The sequence below is a fragment of the Triturus cristatus genome, chromosome 1_2 (genome assembly GCF_964204655.1).
Source record: "Triturus cristatus chromosome 1_2, aTriCri1.1, whole genome shotgun sequence".
Lineage (NCBI taxonomy): Eukaryota > Metazoa > Chordata > Amphibia > Caudata > Salamandridae > Triturus > Triturus cristatus.
In genome coordinates this window covers 1,123,450,451-1,123,472,690 of record NC_140580.1, presented here as the reverse complement: position 1 = coordinate 1,123,472,690, position 22,240 = coordinate 1,123,450,451, and positions in this window count along the sequence as shown.

Below are 22,240 nucleotides of genomic sequence, written 5' to 3'. Positions count from 1 at the left end.
TCAAGGCAACCGGGGAGCTCAGGCAGTCACTCGATCAGAACCAAGAAGCAGCACTGTTGCAGATTGATGTCTCGGCCTACTAAAATCTTTTCTCACTGAAAGAGAGCAGTCCGTCAGACTTGGGGAGTACACATCTTGATTGTTCTCCTTCCCTTGTGGAGTTCACTGAGCCCTACATTATTTAATATTTACATCACACCCCTTGTAAACCTCATTTTGCTTTTCCTTAACATCCTATGCAGACAACACTCATATTGTCGTATCACTGGCCAAAAAAGATCCAAGAGTCAGCAACAGACTACATGACTGCATGCAAGCTGTAAACACATGGATGAGTAAGAACTGTCTTAAACTAAACGCAGATAAAACTGTAATCATACTCTTTGGAGCACAAATTTCCTTCTGGATGCCTTCATGTTAGCCAGCAGAAATGTGCAACCTGCCAGCTCCTGCTACCAATGCTCAGAATTTGGGATTTCTGGTTGGCCACAAATTAACCTACAATATTCATCTCAATGCTCTCTCATCTTCGATGTTTTTTACTCTAAGGATACTAAAAAAAGATCTTTCCTTTCATCCCTTCACATTTGAAAAAAAAAACCACGTTGCATCACTAGTTATGTCTAAACTTGATTATTCCAATGGTGTGTTTCTCACTGCTCCCCAATACACTCTTAATAGGCTACAAACTCTGCAAACCTCTGCAGCAAGGCTTTTATTAAAGATACCAAAATACCAATCTGTATCTTCAGCCATTAAAAATCTGCCTCAGTGGAAAGAGCACACAGAGTACCGGGGGCAGGCCCAAGCCGGGGGCTCCCTCCAGACCCATTCTGGCCCGTAACTTTAATTTCCGAGACCGAGACGCCATATTGCAGACAGCACGCGTGGCTCCACCACTACGTATAGAGAACTCGGTGGTCTCATTCTTCCCGGATTACACTGCGGCAGTCACAAAGCGAAGAAGGAGTTTCCTCGAAGTAAAAAAGGAATTTAGAAGTAGAGAGCTGGCCTATTCAATGCTGTTCCCAGCCAAACTTTGAGTGGTGGCAGATGGGAAGACTTGGTTCTTCGATACACCCGAGGAGGTCAATGACTGGCTTGCGGGCTGGTGGCAGGTGGGAGGACCCCGACGGACAGGAAGACTCCAACAATGACTCCGGGAGGGAGACGATCCCCCTGATCACAGAAACGAGGATGGTGAGGAGGACTCCTCACTGACGGAGGCCGGGATGTGACGACAGGCGACATCCAACTGTCGGGCCCCACCACACTACGAGGGCCCGCCCGAAACTGGCAGCGAAACATGACTGAACATTTAACTGACGTCAAGTTGCGTGACCAGACTGGTCAGTCCAGACAACGAACTGGGAGAACACAATGGAACTCCGATGATGCACTTAATGCTACAATATAAAGCTGAATAATTGTCTTTGAGCAGGCGCCTCTCGGACTTCCTCCCCCTGCACGCAAGTACTGTTTAATGGGATTGAAGCACTCTGCACTGTTGGGGTGGCAGGTAGTTGGGAATCCGTCTGGCAGGGGAGCAGGAGGGGCGTTGTTTTTTGTTTTTGATTATTCATTTCACATTACACATAGGAGCTCATTTTCAGCTGATAGAGTTAGCCACACGAAAGTTGCTAGACATACCTAGTATACCACTGGATAGGACCCACTATCGAATAATCGCCAACAAACTCCAAGGATTATGGCATCTGATACTCCACGCTCGCAGCTAGATAACACACATACACTGGGCTCTCCTTTGACCGTGATATCTTGGAATGTGAACAGGCTAGGTAACAAGATAAAGAGGGGTCTAGTGTTGCAGTATCTCAAGAGACATGCCCCATCGGTGACCCTCATACAAGAAACACACCTAGTTGGCACGGCCATCAAAGCACTGGACAGATGGGGTTTTAAAATGGTAATCCACTCTGAATTTACATCTGATTCTAGGGGGGTCGGGATCTTGATCTGGAAGAGCTGCCCTCTGGTAGTGACTGGGACATGGACACATGATATGGGGTGCTTTGCCGCAACCTCCTGTCAATGGGAGGGGCGCGTATATAACTTTGTCTCAGTGTAAATCCCTCTGGCGCTACACACGCTCGCCTTCCCAGCCCTGGGTAGCTTCCTGCTCGCTCTGCCCCCCGGGGAACTTGTCATAGGGGGCGACTTCAACACCACACTGAACGCAGCGTGGGATAGACAACCCCCGAGGGGTCAGGGAGTGGGTTCATCGCCCTTGCAGGACTTCATCGACGCACTTGGGTTAGTGGACGTTTGGCGCATGCGTTACCCCACAGAACGTCAATACATGCATCACTCAGGCGCACACAACAGTCTTTCCTGAATAGATTATCTTCTTACCTCACCAATGGGTTTAGAAAAAATACTGGAGATCAAACACCTCCCTAGAGGCATCTCTGATCATTCTCCAGTATTATTAACATATACATCACACCTTACGGGACAGAGACGTATTTTCCCCATTCACCTTGGGCACCTCAAAGTTCCAAAAATAGGGAAAGCCATGCATAAGACCTCGGAATATTACTTTCAAGAAAACACGCATTCGGTGGCCTCTCCCATCGTTCTCTGGCGGCTTACAAAACGGTCCTGCATGGACAAGCCATCTCCCTGATCTCTGCCCACAAATGAGACATAGCACAACAGGTATTGGAGCTGGAACGGGCTGTTGGCCCGGCGGAGGGCGAGCACGCAACAGACCCCAACGATGCAAATACCCATGCACTTAACCTTGCTAAACAAGCATACAGGGACCAAGTATGGGAGGCTGCCAGGGCACGAATCACGAAAACGCAGCACACGATTTATGAAGTGGGGGTGAAAGGCTGGCAAACTGGTTAGATAAAAAGGAAAGGGCCAGCCGCTGGGTAGCACAACTTAGATTGCCTAAAGGGGAGACAATAACAGACCCCACCAACATCGTCACAGCATTCACACGCCACTCCGAAACTGTATACACTCCCGTCACAACGACAACAGTTGAGGAGAACTTAGCATTCCAAAGAGACATACGCCTTCCAAGACTGACACCACAAGACGTGCAACTACTGGAGGCAGACCTCACGATAAAGGAAGTCACTGCAGCCATTAAGGGACTCCAGCCAGGGAAGGCACTGGGCCCAAATGGTGTCCCAGTGGAACTGTTCAAAAGGAGGCGGACACGCTTGTGCCACACCTGCTGAGAATGTATCAAGCCAACCTGGAGGCGGGAACACATCCTATGGATCAAAGGGTGGTGACACTTATAGCAATACTCAAATCCGGCAAACCCCCTCAGGAGAGTACCTCTTACCGACCGATCTCGTTCCTAAACGCGGAAGCGAAAATACTGGCAAAAGCGCTGGCAGCCAGGCTGCAGCCCCATCTCGCGGCACTCATACACCCGGACCAATCCGGATTTATGCCGGGCAGAAACACGGCGATGAACCTTCGAAGACTACATGGTGTACTGGCTCGAGGGCCCTAAATCCAGGAGGAGGCGGTCATCCTCTCGCTAGATGCCAGTATGGCCTTTGACCGAGTGGAATGGCCATTTCTCTTTGCGGTGCTGCAACATTTTGGTTTTGGACCCAAATTCTGTGCCTGGATACAGCTGCTATACACACAGCCGCTGCCACAGGTGGTGGTCAATGGGCGACTGTCGGAGGACTTTCCTCTGGGGCGAGGGACAAGACAGGGCTGACCCCTCTCCTCACTACTGTTTGCTCTGGTATTAGAGCCATTAGCGGCGTGGATACGGAGAGACCCAGTGATACGGGGAATGAAGTGGGCAGAGGGATGGGAGGACCATATCTCTCTTTATGCAGACGACATATTACTATACATGACGCACCCTGGACGGTCCCTTAATTGCTTGCTCGACATTTGTGAATCCTATGGTAGGGTCTCCGGCTACTCAATCAACTGGGCCAAATCAGTGCTATATATTCTTAAAGGCCCTCCCCCACGCCTGCCCCAGGGAGCTGCGATACAGATCGCAGAGGACGGTTTTAAATATCTCGGTATAAACATTACGCCCCACCCCGCTCAATTCATTGAATGTAATTTACTCCTTTGAGGAGGCTCAGGAGTGACGTTAAAAGCTGACACTCCCTGCCATTAACACTGCTGGGGAGAGCAGCGTTGTTTAAAATGATGGCTTCGGTTTCTGTACGCACTGCAAAACACACCCATGCCAGTTCCCCACTCCTAATTTAAATCCATCGAGGCGGAGGTGGGCTACCTCCTATGGAAAGGGAAGCCTCACCGTATAGCTATGTGCAAATTAATACGGAGATGGTATGATGGCAGAATTGCCCTTCCTAACGTTCAATTATACAACTGGGCCTCCCAGCTCATAGTGATTAATCAATGGCTACACGCCCCACAGAACAAACCAGCTCTACGTATGGACAGACACATTCTTGGTACGAATGGAATCCTGGGTGCCTTATATGACAAATCAAAGAAAAACACACTGATCGGCCTGACGGACCACACTGTGCAAGTATGGTTCATGGCACAACGCGCGCTAGGTTGGGAAGGGGTGATAACTCAACATATGCCACTTTGGGACTCTCCCAGGTTTGGCGAGCTGCGCACGAGCAAGGGTTTTACAAGATGGGATCTCATAGGCATCTCCAGAGTTGGTGACCTGTGGAAAAAGGGCGGGTGGTTCCTTTTGTTCAACTGCAGGCAACGTATCAGATGGCAGGGACGGAACAATACCGGTACATTAAGCACGTACTGACGAAGGCCAAACTTCCGGGAACCGATCTACCTGAGTCCTCACTGCTCGAGGATGGTTTGTTGACGGACTCCCTAACCAAAAAAGCAATCTCATTAACATATCGCAAGTTCAATCAATCAATCAATCAATCAGTGACACTTGTAAAGCGCGCTACATACCCGTAGGGTCTCAAGGCGCTGGGGGGGGGGGAGGGGGGGGTGCCGCTACTGCTCGAACAGCCAGGTCTTCAGCTTCTTCCTGAAGGAGAGGTGGTCTTGGGTCAGGCGCAGGTCGGTAGGGAGGGAGTTCCAGGTCTTGGCGGCCAGGTAGGAGAAGGACCTTCCTCCTGTAGTCGCTCTTCGGATGCGGGGGACGGCGGCGAGGGCGTGGTTGGCTGATCGGAGGTGGCGTTTGGGAGCGTGGAAGTTGACTCGGCTGTTGAGGTAGCTCGGGCCTTGGTCGTGTAGGGCTTTGTGTGCGTGGGTGAGGAGGCGGAAGGTGATTCTTTTGTTGACGGGGAGCCAGTGAAGGTCTCTCAGATGTCCGTAGATGTGGCTGGTTCGTGGGATGTCGAGGATGAGTCTGGCTGAGGCGTTCTGGATCCGCTGGAGTCTCTTCTGGAGCTTGGCGGTGGTACCGGCGTAGAGGGCGTTGCCGTAGTCCAGTCGGCTGGTGACGAGGGCCTGGGTGACGGTCTTCCTGGTCTCGGTGGGGATCCACCAGAAGATCTTCCGTAGCATGCGTAGGATGTTGAAGCACGCCGAGGAGACGTTGTTGACTTGCCTGGTCATGGAGAGGGAGGAGTCCAGGAGGAAGCCCAGGTTGCGTGCATGGTCTGTCGGTTTGGGTGCGGTGCCCAGGGCGGGAGGCCACCAGGAGTCGTCCCAGGCGGAGGGTGAGGAGCCCAGGATGAGGACCTCCGTCTTGTCCGAGTTCAGTTTCAGGCGGCTGGTCGTCATCCACTCGGCTACCTCTTTCATCCCTTCGTGCAGGTTGGATCTGGCGGCGGCGGGGTCGTTGGTCAGGGAGAGGATCAGTTGGGTGTCGTCGGCGTAGGAGATTATGCTGAGGTTGTGTTTGCGTACGATGGCCGCGAGGGGGCTCATGTAGACGTTGAAGAGGGTGGGGCTCAGAGATGATCCTTGAGGGACGCCGCAGGTGACTTCGGAGGCCTCTGACTTGTACGGTGGTAGGCGGACTCTCTGTGTTCTTCCGTCGAGGAAGGAGATGATCCAGTCCAGCGCCTTGTCCTGGATTCCGATGTTGCTGAGGCGCCGTACTAGGGTGCGGTGGCAGACCGTGTCGAATGCCGCAGAGAGGTCTAGGAGGATGAGGGCCGCTGTTTCTCCATTGTCCATCAGGGCTCGGATGTCATCGGTGGCGGCGATGAGGGCGGTCTCGGTGCTGTGATTGGCTCGGAAGCCGGACTGTGAGGGGTCGAGGGATCCGTTTGTCTCGAGGAAGGCGGCCATCTGCTTGTTGACGGTCTTCTCGATGACTTTGGCTGGAAACGGGAGGAGCGAGATGGGGCGGTAATTCTTGAGGTCGGTGGGGTCCGCTGTAGGTTTCTTTAGTAGGGCGCTGAGTTCGGCGTGCTTCCAGCTCTCAGGGAAGATGGTGGTGTCGAAGGAAGTGTTGATGATGTCTCGCAGGTGGGGTGCGATGACAGCGTCGGCCTTGTTGAAGACGTGGTGAGGGCAGGGGTCGGTCGGTGATCCGGAGTGGTCAACAATCAGAAGGATCCCACACATAACCTTAAGGAGAGATGGAAGGCGGAGGTGGGAGAGATGGACGAACAGGACTGGCAGGAGGCGCTGGCATCCCCGCGGGAGGTGGCGATTCCCTCCAGATTAAAACTTGTGCAACTTAAAATACTGCACAGAACATACTACACCAGAACTACACTACACAAAATAGGAGGGCTGATACACCACTCTGCCTCAGGGGTTGTGGGCTCAAGGGTACATTTTACCACACAATATGGGACTGTCCCCATATCACACAATATTGGAGGACAGGTTTGGCCACGATCACTCAGGTATGTGGCTTTGCTGTCTCCCCCAAACCACAGAGATGCCTACTTAATGTGTGGGAGCCAACAGATCTCAACCATGCAGAACAGAATTTGGCAACCCTAAGTGTCACACTGGCCAAAAAAGGGATAGTGCACAACACTGGGGAGCACCAACGATGCCCTCTCACCAGCAGTGGTGTTGTGACCTAGACAGTGCCATGGTTGCAGAAAAGGCAGTCTTTATTAATAGGGGATGCCCCCGCAAATGGATGCGAGTATGGGGGAAGTGGAATACATTTCGGGGAAGCATATGCGCCCCTCCACCCAAAGACTCAGATCCAGATTTGAGTGACTGATAAACTGAAAGAATGCTCACCTTGGGAAGTCCTCCATGTTAGGCAGTGGAAGATCTTACGATAGTGTGGTGGGCGCAAGTGTACTTATACTTATACTTCTTTTGTATAGTGGTATTGCTTTGTGTGTTATGTCAACGAATAACTGTAACTGTAAGTGATGGTGACCGGCTGTACTCGATGCTTATAACAACAATAAAAATGTTATTTTTTTTAACCCCTTGCACGCTCATGACGGAGCCGCTCCGTCATGAGCCACGGTTGCCGTGTGCTCATGACGTAACGGTTCCGTCATGTCACGGCCGTTGGCGGCCGCTCCGCCTACGCGGCGCTGTTTCCCCGCCTGTGCGGGGGGACAACGCAAATGGGCGGAGTCATGACGGAACCGTTCCGTCATGAGCACAGCTCAACCGTGGCTCATGACGGAGCGGCTCCGTCATGAGCACAGCGCCACCGCGCTGCCCCCCGCACCCCCCAGCGCTGCGGCGGAATTCCCGCCGCAGCGAAAGGGTTAAAGAAATCTGCACTGGCTCCCCATCAGACAGAGGAGCACTTTCAAGGCACTTTGCATTGCTTATAAAGCACTTCACGGTTTAGGGCCGACCTATCTGCAGCATAGCTTCAAGTGATACAACCCAGCCAGAACCCTACGATCGGCGTCTGCAAAGCTCACGGTTGTACCCAGGTTCTGACTGTGCAGTTGGGGCGGTAGGAGATTCTTTTTAGGTACGTCTCAAGCCTGAAACGCTCTACCATCAGATATCAAAAATGCTCCCAATCTGCTGAACTTTAGGAAACAGCTGAAAACTTGTCTCTTCAACACCAGCTAATCTAGACATACCTGCTTGTATCTTCCTCGGTTTCTCTAAGTTAGCGCCAAGACACCTTCAGGTAAACGTGCGCTTTATAAGACTTATTAACATAACATAACCCGAGTCGTAATCAGGCAGTCGGGAGACCGCCACAAATGCGCCATCATGAGTTTGACGGTCCTCGAACCACCAGACTTGTAATCCGGACCTAAGTAGCACAACCTGGCTGTGCATGGATTACTAGTGCCTACCAAAAGCTGGCTGAAGCAATGGGCAAAAGGTAATCACGTGAAATGTACACTTGCAATTCAGAAGATGCCCCTCTATGGCCGTGAATGGACAGAGAAGGGACTTCCAGTTTCCTCTGAATTTTCTTTTCTTCTGCTGTCCTTTCTTCAGAACCTTGTTCCACCCCCCCCCCCCCCCCCCCCCCTCCTCGGGCTCCCTCCATGCCTTGAATTTTGCCTTTTATCAGACAGAAATCTGTAGCTATTGTGCACAACACTGATCCTCTAGTTCAGTCCCCAGAGTAGGGTCAGTCCTACAATTTTGTTCGGACCAGAGGTGATGAACCTGGACTATCTTGTCTGCAAACCTTGGCTTCTACAGGGCCTGGCCACTACAGAACGCTTCCTCCCCATCACAACAGCACGAACCATAAAAGAAAACTCTTTTCTCTTCGGTGCCCTGCGCGTCTGCTGCTTTATTGCTGCACAATTTAAAACATACAACCACTATCTGGTTTAGTTTTGTAATCAAAAAAATCAATGAAGTTTTATGCTCGCGCTAGACCTTCATCTGGGCTCCATGAATTCACTGTTAAAGGTATTTGGGGCCAAAAGATTGCAGTTTATATCGGAGACAGTTTTATGGCCGGGCTGGTAATGGGTTTACAAGGCGCGGAGTGAAGGTGAGAGGCATGTACAGTCCCCATAGCGAACGGTTTGGCCCATTCCGGTTTTAAAGGGAACCCGTCAACTTCACTTAGTTAGAGGCGGGCTTTAGCTGGCAGCAAAGGAGGAAACAAAGCAAGGACATTTCAGCAAAGGTCCAGGGTGGGAGGCGGGTTCCGAGGCTCTGATGCTTAAAAAGGCATGGAGATAAAATGATAACATGATATTGTCTTCAGGGCAGTATTCATTATTTGAACATTGGAAGATTAGAACTCCGTTGAGGGTACTGAAGTAGCTTAGGGCCAATAATGCTGGTAAAGGCCTTCTCCTCCAACATTCTAAGGTTTGTTTTTGTATTTACTTTTAATTCAAAACATTCTACTCTATAGGGTGTTCTAGCCATAGACGCCTTTTGCATAAGGCTAGACCAGTTGATAAAGTCCATCTGCCTCTTTATGCACGTGCCCGACTGGTACAGCCATAAGCAGTGGGCTATTATGTAATATTAACTCCCTGTTTGAAATGCTGGGATATGCTCAGCCAATCAAAATGTTTCAAATGGTGACACTAATCATTAGTCTTTACCTGCATTATGTGTTTATTGGCAGGACTATGTGAATAGGAGAGAGACAGTGAGCATACTTACATGCCGGTGGTAGGGGAGGTTATGAGGATAATGCTCACAGTCTTATTGCCCACATGCTACTGGACATTAACAGCTCTTAATTGCCCTTACGCCTATTACGTATTCTGACCTTCAACTTCTTCCCATTGCTGAGTGGTAGTATATTAGCAGTGATTAAAGCCCTTAAGAGCGAGTTAACCATTGTTAAATCCACAATCAGAGGGCAGTAACACTTAAGTACCACAAGCTGGATATCACACGTGAAATACACAAAACACTGATTTTTTTACTCACATCGATATCACTTATTGAATGGAGAATACTCAGGATTCTGCCATTCTCTTCCTATATCTGGTTTGCCTATTAAGGTATTTTTGGTCATTTAAGAGCCAGATTGTGGGAGTGCGCTGTGTGAGAAGGTGTTTTCCAGGTCGATGAACCTACTATTCAGTAAAAAAAAAACTCAATCTCTCCTTGCCAATCTGGCAACTCACCACAGTGTCCTTCACAGAGAATAACCAAAATCTCAGATTAAAAATATTGTGTGACGTGCATGTCACGTCAAAAATATAATGAGTGCAAAAATATTGTGGAGCAGAATAGAATATCTAAGGTGGGAATATCGGTTTTTTTGCGTTTATATTATTGTGTTTAAGAATATTGTTGTATTTTCTTTTCTTTACTTTAATATAGCTGCATTTATTATATATTGGTTAGTATTTTAATTTTTACTGCTAGCATTGTTAGTAGAATTGATGTTAATGTTTTAAAATGTTTGTAATTTTAAATATGTAATCTCTTTCTTTAATTTAAATAGCAATTTATAATGTGGTAACAGGTTGTTGCATTTGTATGAGAATGGGTATAATAATAATTATTATTTTAATGTAATAATGATTGTTATTCTTATATCTAATTGATTATTCAGTAAATTATTTGTTTATTGTATTTGTTTGATTAACCTCTTAACCTTGGGTGTATAGGGGAACATGATCAGAGGTTGAGTAAATTATAATTAATTACATTTATATGGTAAATATTTTTTTATTGTAAAATAGATATTTAATTGAATAATAATGTTTAACTGTTTACCTATTTAATAGTCATATTACTTGTTGAAGTTTAATTTGTAAATTATAATCTATGTTTTAATTTGTATACCTTTCCAAGGGCCGGATTATGAGTTTGGTGGTCCTGTAGTGGCCGCCATGCCACCACCCGTTCCAGGACTGCCAAACAGGGTCGCCGCCCACTAGGTGACGAGTTTTTCATAGTGTGGAGGCTCTGCGGTAGTTCCTTTCACAGACACCTATGTATGCCTCAGAAAGGGCCTCTACGCCGAACCCCAACAGCACGTTCCAGCAAGGCATGGACTGCAAAGTCCCTGCTCTGCTGGAACTGGGGGTGAATGCACACAGGAGAGACCCACATGTGCCCCCTCTCCCTCTCTCTCTCTCTTTCATTGTGTTTTAAGTGCCCAAACAATCCGCACTCCTCTCTGTTTCCACTGCCTCTTAAGCCCCCTTGTGTCCTGCTGTTCCGAATGTATTTTAATAAGATATGCCAGTGTGATTGTTGGGAAATCTGAAGCTTACAGTCCCCCCCCACCCAATATTACTGACCAAGCTACAACCCTGGGTAAAATACAGTAAGTATAATGGTTCAATGGACCCCACTACCACTGCACCTGCTACAACAATGCTAGCTACACCAATGTGTACATGTGTTCACTGGCTTTGGCTAACCAACATTTTAATCCAAATTTCTAAGTGCAGAACATTAATTAGAAGCCATCCACATCTGCGGACAAATATGTGAAAATATCCGTAGATATTTCTGAAATTTTGTTGTAAAATATGTGGAAAGGACTGATAAATCATATTACTGTTTCTTATACCAATGCCAAAAATACAGAGAACAGTATATCAAACTGCAATAACCTTATTTCACCGGTTGGGTGACTTCTCTGCATAAAAACAATAGGCTCATTCACTTTGCTCAGGCCAGCCGCTGCCTGCAAATTTGAATTAACAGATACTATTGTGGCTATGTCTCATTGACTTTATTCATTGTTATGTTGTTTTTACACACTTTCTTTCTGCCAAAATGATGAAGCAGAAACAGAAAATCTATGGATAATTTCAAAAATTTGAAAAATCTCCGTAAAAATTAGCAAAATGTTCAAAAAGCTGGAGGGAAAAGAAAGTTGCACCACTTATTTGCATTGTCTCTACCCACTTCCTAAAATCACGGATTGACAACAGACTATTAATGCTCTTCTATTAAACTGGCAACTATCACTCAACATAGTCAAAAACAAACCCTGACCCCCAGTCACAGAATAATCTTTTCCCACAAAATAGCCCTGAAGGACCATGTGTTTTCCCATTACCAACCTGAAGCCCTCCAGTACTGTTTGGCTTCTCTTTTATACAGGTTTGGGTGTGACAATGGGCTCTAGTGTAGCCTGCTGCTCTTTAAAGAAAGTAATGGAGACAATGAAAGACAGAGGACCTATATGATGGAACAACGCCTTCAGGGAAGGGAGGCATCCATTGCACGGCTACCTAATAAAAACGCGCCATCAGTTTTTTCTCATACAATGCCATTGCCCCGCCAGAGTAAGAATCTACATTCCAAAGAACATAACTAAGGGCCTGATTTCGAGTTTGGTGCAGTTGCACTGGCTTACCGCCGGCACAGCTGCGCCAAACTCGCAAGGACTGCCCGCTGTATTGCGAGTTAAACTAGTGTACGTTGGACAGTCCTTGCCCTTTCCCTTGGCGGTGCCTGGAACACAGGCACCGCAATGAGAATGACAAAAACGTTCCAGCACGGCATGGATGGTGACGTCCATGCCATGCTGGAACTTTGGGGGAGTACAGAGATGTTGTGCCCCCTGAATGCATTCCATGGCAAGGGGGCCGGGGCCCTGTAGGGCCCTCTTTGTTTCTGCACCTCCAGTCTTTTTATTGTGGTTCCCCTGTAATAAAATGGCTGGCGGTGCAGGAACTCGTAATATGCTCAGTGGGACTGCACCAGTCCCGCTGAGCATTCTGCATTGTGGCGTACCTCTGCCACTTCCAGGGAACAACTGTTGCCTGAGGCCGCCGTCGGCTCTCCGCCGCAACGACTTTTCAAGTTCTAATACGGCAGATGGACCACTGCCGCCACGAGTCTTGCGGTTGCAAGACCCCCAGACTCTAAATCACGCCCTAATAACCTTTTATATGACAGGATGTAGAGGAACCGGATTTCAGACCCAGATAGACTGGGAAGAGGCATTAGACACCACAGACACACCAGGATATCACAGGACGCATGTGGCGGTCATTTTCGTCATTTTCGTCACATATGGGGAAACTTCGTCCTTATGTATCAAGACTCTTCCCCATAGACACAGAATGAGTAAAACCCTTTGATACATCAGGACCCTTGATTCGCAGCTGACACCTGCACAGCGTCTAACTGCTGAGTCTATGTTAATAGCACATATGTTCTTGTTCCAAATACTCTAAATCAACCCTTTTGCGATCATTTGATTTAAATATTTTGCATTAAAGTGCAGGTTTCTTAAAATGTGCTTTTATTTCAAATTCGAGAAGGCCAGGATATATTGTAAACAAATCATACACTTTGCTAAACCCTGTTTCTGCAGATCATAACTAGTGCGCTCACTGACCCTTGCCAGAGGACACTTCCAAAGGATGCTGCACCAGGTCACAGACGCTTCTTCAGCTCCCATCACTGACTCCAAATGTGATGCACTTGTTTCTTATTTCTTTAACATAATCTGTTGTGCTTTGCGCGTGTACGCTCATTTGGTTACCCGATAAATTAAGGAATTGATGAAAGCCTGAGCCGTGCAGGTTGAAATGCTAAAATGATTGATTTAATATGTCATCCGTCAGAAGCAGGTAGACATCTATTCATTAATGTGGGTGCTTTGTAGAAGGCTGCATGTCCTGGCCAAGCCCTTCTGCCATGCTGTGGTTGCTGTCCTTTGTTTCTTAGCTGCAGCAGAGTCATCGGGGTGCTGCTCTCTGGGGTCTGGTGGTCCATGAGCTGGGAGGTAAGGAGGGGGCCAGCTAGATTGATTGTGAAAAAGGGACATCTTTGTTGTGGGAAGAATCCTTTTTAGCCACAGTGAGTGTAAAATGCTGTGTTAGGAGGGTGGAAATAGTACATATCATATACATTACAAAGTTGCTAGCCGTGCAGGGATCACACCAGCTCAACAACTTCCAGCTCAAAAGTGACAATAGCTTCTATAGCAGCAGAGACCAGAGCAGCAACGACAGCAGTGACATGGCAGGGTCAACAACAACAACAATGCCACCCAGCAAGGTCAGGGCAACGGCATTTACCACAATTGTAACCACAGGAGGACAAAAGTCACAGGATGCACCACACCAAGAGCTGCAGTCACAGCAGGGACAACAACTGTAACAGCTGCCGGGGAGGCAGGGACAGCAGTAGGGACCACAGATATAACCATTTGGAAAAACAAAAGAGAGTTGAGTAAAATGCTTCAATGAATCTCTGCCACGCGCAATGACCCCATTATAGTCCATATTCTTGTTGCTGCTCCTGTAGAGCAGCACAACGCAGCCTGATACGCTGAGCCTGCTCTGAAGAGGAGCACAACCAACGCCAGACCAGTTTCTGCCTTGTTGGGCCTCATCATTGAGGAGCAGCTCAGGTCCCATGGAATGCGCGTATAACGCCTGCCTCTTGAAATACCATTTAGCCATAGACCATCCCACTGAGAACAACAAACAAGCACTGGCAACGCCAATAAGTCTGGCTTTCATGGGCTAACATATGTAAACAAAGGTTTGCATGAAGAAGCACAGCTACATTGTCTCTGAACCATCAGACTCTTTCTGTGCCTTCTGTGTCTATACCCTAGCATTTAACGCCCGAGCTTGTGGTGCAGTGTTGAATGTTACACAATGATAATCCTTAAATAACCTCACAAATCTCTAGCACACGCTGATTCAAGTGTACCAGTAGGTTCTGATGCCACATTATCAGTGACGCCCGTGTCCCGACAAGCAGGCATCCAAAGCTCTTTAGAAAACTTTGCAGCAGGACCTGTGCTGCTGGGAAGTTTTCGCTTACTCGCGGCAAAACTTTATACGTAACTATAACCACCTATAGATTGGTTGACACGCAACCATGAAGAGATAATTACTAACAACTACGGATGCGGGGATTTGGCTGCTTAATTTCATTACGGTGCTGAAACTTCTGTGTACACATGCACAACCCGCTTTGCAGGTCACTAAGATAAAATTGGAGAGAGGTGGTTGACATGGAATTTTGATACTGCAACGTTCGTCTGACCCATGTAAAGATTAAGGGAGAATACTTAAAATGCTTTGGATACCTGCTTGTGGGGACGCGGGCAATACTGATCATGTGGCATCAGAACCTACTTAGGTTTCGAACTGGTAGAAAGGTAACAGGATTACAGCTCTGAAGAAGTCTTGGGTTACTCCCTATAAGACGAAACACATGTTGGTTACAGAAACAGGACAAGAGTCCAGCTAGAGACTAAAGGAATAAAGAAAAGAAAGAAATCCCAAGCACAGGCAAAAACACTTGTCTTGATATGTATTAATTGACTGTTTGATTTAATTGATACACTTGAATCAGCGTGTGCTAGAGATTTGGGAGGTTATTTTCTGATTATTTTAATTGACTTTGGGGGAGTAGGGTGAATTTCTTGCTCTACTTTGAGCACCGCTTGTGAAGACCATTGACAAAGAAACAGGGTAAATACTCCTAGTTGACTTGACCCTGAGCGCCATTGCCCAACAAATCACCCATTCCTATCTCGCTATAATCCTTAAATAGTCAGTCGACAGTTGAGCATGTGGTAGCACATTAAAGCCAGACCTATTTGCTTTGCCAATGCTTATCCTGCCTTCCATTTAAGACAACACAATGAATGAGGAGCACACCATGTGTTGCCAAGCCCAATTAAGATTGTCAAATACAAGGTAATGACTTTGGCTTTGGTGGCGGGAAGCAGTCTGGGCTGCAAAAGAGCCGCGGTGGCACATTCTACAGTGAGCTCGAGATGCAAATTGCTGTCATTACTTAAACTCACCCAAAGTTAGCACAAACTTTTTTTTAATGAAATCACATCCTAAATGAGCACAGGAGAACGGAAACGTGAGAAATTATGTTCCTGTGGTGTTTGGATGCTAATTGTCTGTCTGGAGAATATCAAATGAAGCCTTATTAGAAATAAATTGAAAACGTTTCCCTTCAACTGAGAAAAACAGAAGCCATCAAATAGAAATGACAGGATCTTTACAACTGTTATCGGAAGAACAACAATCTGAGGAAAGCTTGGCATCACAACAAGACTTGTCATTCTTCCAGAAAAAAGCAGGCATTTGCAAAATAAATCGTTTAGGCTTTTATAGCTAACGATTTTGTTGAGCTTCAGATGGACGCATATATAAATTGAAGTACCACTGGATGGCCATGTGTGGCGCTGGACATACTCCTGGTCTGAGCTGGAGTACATTTACAACTGCTTTGTGCCCTTTTGGGCTGTAGTACCTATAAAAGTGCAGTTTGTGAAGAGCAATGGGGTTACTCTTTTGTCGGTGAATGTTCTTCCCTAAATCCCTCCTTAACCCTTCCTACCTCCTCCTTACTTCTCCCTAAACCCCTCCAATTTTATAGTAACTATTCCCCATTTTCCAGCCCCTGTACCTCACTCATTTACTACTAACATGTAGGTGTATATGTGTGGAGAGCTCCACAGCTGGGGCTTAGATCTCTTCATACAAACAGTAGGAAAGGAAGAGACCTCTGCATGTAGGTTAGTGAATAGCATTTTGTAGTATGTTAGTAAGTACCCTTTTAGTACTGCTACTACTCAAATACTACAAAACAGAGTTTGTGAATAGGCCCCCTAGAGTCTGAAAGAGGAGTACCCTGCATGTCGCATGACTCTCTGCCCCCTCTGTTTAGATTCGGGTGGACGGTTGTGACTCTGGTAATGGTGCCCCTCCCCCGGCTCCGCTGGTGGAGACCTTACACTGATGGCCCCATGGACTTGGGGAATCAGTGAAAGTACATCTGACAGTCTCCCCTATATAGAGCGCATTGTCTGATTTACATGTTTTCTGTTTGTGACTGCCAAGAAAAGCCTTGCATTCCTGAACAGAAATACATTTTAAAAACTGATCCCCACACCTTGGGTGCCATTGTTTTTTTGTTTTAAAAAAAAAAAAACCTTCCTGTTTGGGGGTTTGTTCCTCTAAAGTAGAAATGTTTGCTGAGCAGCCAACTAAAACACGACTGCTTATCAGCAAACTTTAGTGCCTTCAGAGGAGACTTTGTGGCAGTGGCTCACTTGAGGAAGAGAGATCTCTGCCAGTCAGACAGACATCTCTAAAAATGGCGAACAGCGGGCTGCCCACCAAACTTTAAATGAGGCCCTTACTATTGCATGGAAGCCGAAGAATGCCAGTGCACTAGCACTTTCATTACTATCTCCCAGAGTAAAGAGTAAAATAGTTGCAAATCATACATGGTGAAGCTCTCAGCAGAACATGTATGCGTATATTCACCTCCTATGACTGAAAGATACACCTCATTTATTCAGGAGACCCCATTTATGTTTTTAAAATTAGTATTAGTATTGGGATAACCCTGTTTTGACATTTCACAGCCTCTAGAGGCAAATCCTCTAATTAATAAACAACCATTTATTTTGCAGTGTGTATTAGAAAACAGCTCTCTTATTTTGCGGAACTTTAAGGTTAAACAATCAGAAAGAGATGCAAAATGTTTTGGATTCTTTCAAGCTCCAAACACCTTTATGAAAATGATGATGCTTTGAGAACAGGGTCACATGAGATTTGCAGGAAAATCGAAAAAAATGTTGAATAAGTTGGAGTAAGTCAAGCACCACACCACTGCTACTGCAACACACTCACATAGAAAACAAACAGATGCAGGCTATAACACAAATATTAATCACAAAGAAAGGGGAGGGGAGAGGAGATTTAAAGACCTGCAAGGGTTAGCACCCAATCCTGAACATATATCACAAACAAGAAACCATTGGGTCTAGGAAACAAAAGGAACTGTCAAAGGGAGCTTTGGGTCTAGGAAACAAAAGGAACTGTCAAAGGGAGCTACCTAACCGCACAGGGGTATCACTGTAAAAGGATAAAATCCCTCACCCACCAAATGTGGCATGCTTCATCACTGGTATTCTCCTCATACTGTGATGCATAGTCACAAGCAAAAGGAACAAATGATGGACGGCATTCTGAACAATGCAAACATTCACCCCAAGTCACAAAGATCTGGGTTTAATCCATCGTTCTTTTGCTCACCATGCCACCCCTAGTCACGGCACGGGCTACAACCGCACATATAAAGATATATTATGGACCTTGTAGCTAGTTTTATTCTCACATATTTTCCTCTTGCCCCACTGTCCTTGAACTCATCACTGTGGTATTTAGTATACCTTCCTCCACATTAAACATCCCTGAGCTCCTCCCTCTCAGAGAAAGGGCTGTAGCCCAGGCCATGACTAGGCATCATACAACGAGGAGAATTCTAATGATGAAGCATGTCCCCTTTGGTGGGTGAGGAATTTTGTCCTTATACAGGGATACATACCTCATGCGGCTAGGTCGCTCCTTTGGACAGTTCCTTTTGTTTCTTAGACTCAAGGGTGTCTTGTTTGTGATATATGTATACCACAAACATCCCATAGGAAATAATATTAAATATATAAAATTAAATCTAATTAAAAATATGTGTGTGTGTATAAATGAAATTACATTTTAACTTAGTTTAAAAAATCTAAAGGTTGCAACAAATCACATAAACCACAAACTTTAGTATAAGAGAGTCATTTTAAATTATTATTTACAAATTAATCACAATATGCAAATTGATTTGCAATTTAACACAAAGTTAATCTTAGAAGGTAGTGTATGATACACTTTTCTTTAAGCAGTCATCGTTTAGTATTTTTAACTTAATGTACATTTTAAATATATATTAATTTAATTGTATTAATTAAAAGAAATAATGAACTCTTTGAATGTTTGTATATTTTACTATCGAGAGATCTCTGCTCACTAATCCTAAAGAATTCACAGTGCTCCCACATAAATACAGTCGACAAAGAGCTCTTTCCCATCATGGCAACCACTAAGATGAGCATGTGAGTCTGTTAGCCAAAACAAAGAGCTTTACTTTTGGCCGTAGTACGTTGTCAGGGCATGGTGTATGACCCATCTACAATATTTCAAGTGCCTTAGGCTAAAATGCATTTGAGTACGGTGGACCATACACCTTACACATATTTTATGGAGTACCCAGTCCAACAAACTCTAAATAAGGCCCAATGAATTTTCCAGCCAGCAAGTGGGTTTCAGACAGTCAAGCATCCGTTTATACTTATCCTCGTCACTGCTACGCAAATCAAATTGAATTTGGGACTTCCTAGTAATACTTCTCACAATTAGTCCATCATTCTGAAGGGTATCCACAGGGGCTACCAATGTCTTCCCCATGTATGCAAGAGACATTTCCACCCAGGGCTCCACTGGTGTGTGGGGGGTGAAAAATCGACCCATTAATAAAGCAAGCTGGTTAATGCATCAACACATAAAATAGAAATTACTTCTGTTACCCCCGACTACTCTCACTTCTATCTGGGTAGTAAAATATGTGAGCAGGCACTATATTTTTTTATAATTTCAGCCCACATGTATTGAGACTGTATAGCACAATGCAAAATACAGAGATATACACACGCATACAAGTTATAATTAATTTGGGGCACTCGTCATGCACTACTAATTACCTCCTATATAACATCACTCAATGCTAGTTCTGTGACATCATTGATAACAAGACTGCAAGATCTGAAATGACATCATGAATGACAACACTGTACATGGCAGGGGCGCAAGTTATAGTTACTTTAGGGCATGAGTTATAGTTACTTGAGACTATAACTGGTATATTTCTCTGCATTTTTTCATTTAAGTTTTAACTGACATTTTCACCTAACTATAGCATCCCTTTAACCCTTTGTTTTCAGTGACGATATATATATATATATATATATATATATATATATATATATATATATATATATATATATATTCACTGAAAAAACCATAGGTTTCACACACGTTATAGTTAGGAATTAGCATTTAAAAAACCTTGCAAATTCACTGAAAAAACCATAGGTTTCACACATGTTATAGTTAGCGGAAATTTTACTGATAAAAAACCAGTGAAATTGCCCCGTTATAGTTAGTGCTGGCAACTATAACTCACGCGACCGCAATCCTCTGCTGATGCTAATACTGTATTTAGACACTTATTTGCCCATGTCTTCTTCCATACATTTTTAGCTATACATATATTACAAATATTTTTTTTTCATAAAGACACATATGTCATCAGCAGAAGATTGCGGTCGCGTGAGTTATAGTTGCCAGCACTAACTATAACGGGGCAATTTCACTGGTTTTTTATCAGTAAAATTTCCGCTAACTATAACATGTGTGAAACCTATGGTTTTTTCAGTGAATTTGCAAGGTTTTTTAAATGCTAATTCCTAACTATAACGTGTGTGAAACCTATGGTTTTTTCAGTGAATTTGTACGGTTTTTTAAATGCTAAGTTACTTTACGCCATTCGAGGCGTGCGCGCCCACTTAACGCAGTTCGTTCCGTGCACGGTTTTTATCAACTTTAATAAGCCCTGTACATTTGGTGGCCTTCGGCCACCAAAAGCACAGGGGGTGGGGTCAATGTGGATAGTGTTTTTTTTATTTCGATTTTATAATTTCATGTTGCCAAAATTTAGTTTTTTTTACCAATTAATAAGCCCTGTATATTTGGTGGCCTACGGCCACCAAAAGCACAGGGGGTGGGGTAAGTGTGGATAGTGTTTTTTTTTTTTTTTTTTTTTTACCGTACGCTTACGGTAAGCGTACGGTAAGCGTACTCGGCGAAATTGCCGAAAAAAAAATAAAACCGTTTTTGCTCTTGGGGGATGTTTGGGGACTCCCTCAACATGACTATGTGGGAGGGAGTTGTCAAAACAGCCCCGTAACATGTTTTTGGCCATCTTGTTTGATAAACAACACTCAGTGCGAGAGACAAAATGGCGGCCGCCGCTTCCTGGTTTCGGCCGATTCGAATGTTTACTAAGATCTAAGAGCCAATCAGAATCGCGCTTGCGCACGCCACCGTACGCTTACGGTAAGCGTACGGTAAGCGTACCGTAAGCGGGCTCAGATATATATATTGATTTAAAGGCTATTTTCTCAGAATCTACTGAACAGATTTACACCAAACCTACAAAAGGCACTTCCTTGACCTAGGGACTACCTCTCTGCCAAATTTCTAGTAATTCTGTTCAGCCGTTCGGGCTGTAGCTCGTTCTAAAGGTCCTATGGAAAAATGCATGGGAAAAATGCGTTTTGGGACCCCCCTTTTATCTCAGCCCCCGCTTGACGAATCCCCCCGAGACTTTCAGGGTAGGAGCGGAGCGTAGCGCCCCACCTATTTTGAGGAATTCGCGAGGATTCATCGACCGGCGCCAAAGTTATTCAAAATAGAATGTTGAGGTTTTCCTATGGAAAAGGGGTCCTAACTATAACTACCTACTGGCGACCGCCAGTAGGTAATATGTATATGTATATATATATATATATTCACTGAAAAAACCATAGGTTTCACACACGTTATAGTTAGGAATTAGCATTTAAAAAACCTTGCAAATTCGCTGAAAAAACCATAGGTTTCACACATGTTATAGTTAGCTGGACATTTCACTCGTACAAAACCAATGAAATTTCCCCGTTATAGTTAGTTCAGCTAACTATAACTCGCGCGCCCGCAATGCACTGCTGATGACGTCACATATTACATCACTCATGACATGGTCAGTGACATCACTCATGACATCACTCATGACATCTCAAATGACATCACTGATGACATCACTGATGACTTCATCCAGTGAATGTGTGTTTTTCTGAAAATTACATATGTTTTATATATGTATATCTCAAGGTCGATGGAAGAATAAATGGGTATATAAGTGTCTAAATGGATGATTTGTTTTTGAAAAATTGATTGTATAACTGACTGATTAAGTGTATCTTAGTGAATACATGGCTTAGTAAGTAATGTTTAAATATGTAAATATCTGTATCAGTCTCTCACTTTGTGTATAAGTGGCTGCATGGGTTGGTGAGTAGCTACATGAGTGTCTATATAGGTTATTAGTTGGTTTTTTGAGTATCAGTATGAGTGTCTGAGTGTCTGTATGGTTCGGTGGGGGGTATTACGTAGTGCATAGGTGCATGAAAGAGTGACTCCCTGTTTGTATGTGTTGAAGACAGCATGTGTGCAGGACTGTATGGGTGGATGACTGTGTGCATGGGTGTGTGAATGGCTGTCTCAATAGTGTCTTTATGAGTAACTACATATGTTTTAAACTAGCATATGTGACTATTGGTGTATATAAGTGAGTATATGTGAGAGTGAGAGATTGAAAGAGTTCCTGTATGAATAAGTATGTGTTTCTATAAGTGATTGTTTAAAATACTAAGTATGTGTAAGTTTCTGTAGAAGTAAGTGTGGTGGTCTGTGTATAACTGTATATGCAAGTAAATGGTTGTTTGATTCTTTATTAGCATGAGTGACTATGTGTGTGAGTAACTCTATGGATGAATGGCATTGTGTAACAGGATGTATAGGTGTATGAGTACAAATGATGA